This window comes from Morone saxatilis, unplaced genomic scaffold, assembly GCF_004916995.1.
Source record: "Morone saxatilis isolate NCDOM2014 unplaced genomic scaffold, NCSU_SB_2.0 Contig16, whole genome shotgun sequence".
NCBI classification, from domain to species: Eukaryota; Metazoa; Chordata; class Actinopteri; family Moronidae; genus Morone; species Morone saxatilis.
The window spans coordinates 27,717,016-27,718,424 of NW_023339718.1; positions in this window are offsets into that span (position 1 = coordinate 27,717,016).

The window sequence follows — 1,409 nt, forward strand, 5'->3', positions numbered from 1 at the left end:
TGTTGGGTCTCTGTAAATACTTTTAGAAGGAGTATGGTCTAGACCTGCTCTATTTGAAAAGTTTTGTGAGAACTTTTTTTTTATGAATTGGTGCTATACAAATAGAATTGAATTGAATTGCATTAAATTGAATTAGTGAGCATGGAACTTTGGATAAAGTCCGGTTATAGCTTTTGTCCCTTAAAGACTGCATTCAGACTGCAGGCATGTGTGGTCTAAATTGAATTTTTTTGCTCATATATGATTTAGATCTTTTTTTTTTTTTCTTGACGACGTGAACAGCACAAATCACACGGAATCTGATCTTTTCAATTCTGATATTGGCCACTTTCATATGTGGTCCAAATCAAATACAGGTCTGATTTTTTGCAATGTGGTGAACAGTTATATCAGAATTCATGTGACTTTTACATCCCTGCAGACTGACATTCGTCATGTGGGCCACTTCAGGATCATGACCTGTTCACACTTGAATCTGATATGGGCCACATTTACAAAATGAAGCAATAAATCAGAATCAAGCCCTACTGCTTGCAGTCTGAAAATGACAAAATTCTCAGAAAGAGAGCAAGTTTTACAAGTATTTCCCAAATATTGAACTATTCCTTTAAGCACAACTGCCAATAACTGTGATTAAAGAGAATTCTTAAGTTACGAATTGAGAAAGAAATACTGGTTCGTACAAGGTTTGTTCATATGCATCACTTGTACACAGTCAGCACAGATGCATTAGTTACTGTGATGGTTTTATAAAGTGTAAAATATGGGGTCAGGGTTTTGAATGGGCGTTGAAAGATATAGGTAACCTGAATATAATATATATGTAGAATATATTTAAGATCTGTGTGGATATGCATATGAGATTCAAAGCATCTGAGTTTATTCTGATTTCTGCCAGACAAATCAACAATGCCAGATAAATAATGCTATTAACCACTATTAACCACTAAGAAGCTATACAACAACAAATGTATGTGGCTGAGATTCCCATGGCAACACAGATAGACAGCAGTGACGGAAACAGATTAATCCCATAGCCAGACTTTATGTTTGAGCCAGATGAGCCTGTAACAACCTGAACCACAAATAGAGCAGAACAGCCTCACCATATGGAAAAGAACATGTAACAGATTGACAAGTTTGCGATATGTGAATTGTGGTCTATATTATTATACCTCAGAAATAAACTTGATTAATTTAACCCAACAAACAGGAAAAAAGGTCTGTAGTTTAGTGTGTTCTTGAATGAATGTGGATGTCACATAACCTGGTATTGGACTAAATTCATCAATCTGATTACTTAAGACTTGACACAATTTAAAAAAGACTCCGAATACTTGACAAGTATTGTGACTTGGAATGACTTGATAACAAACCCCAAACTTTAGGACTCACCTGATCCAGCCCTA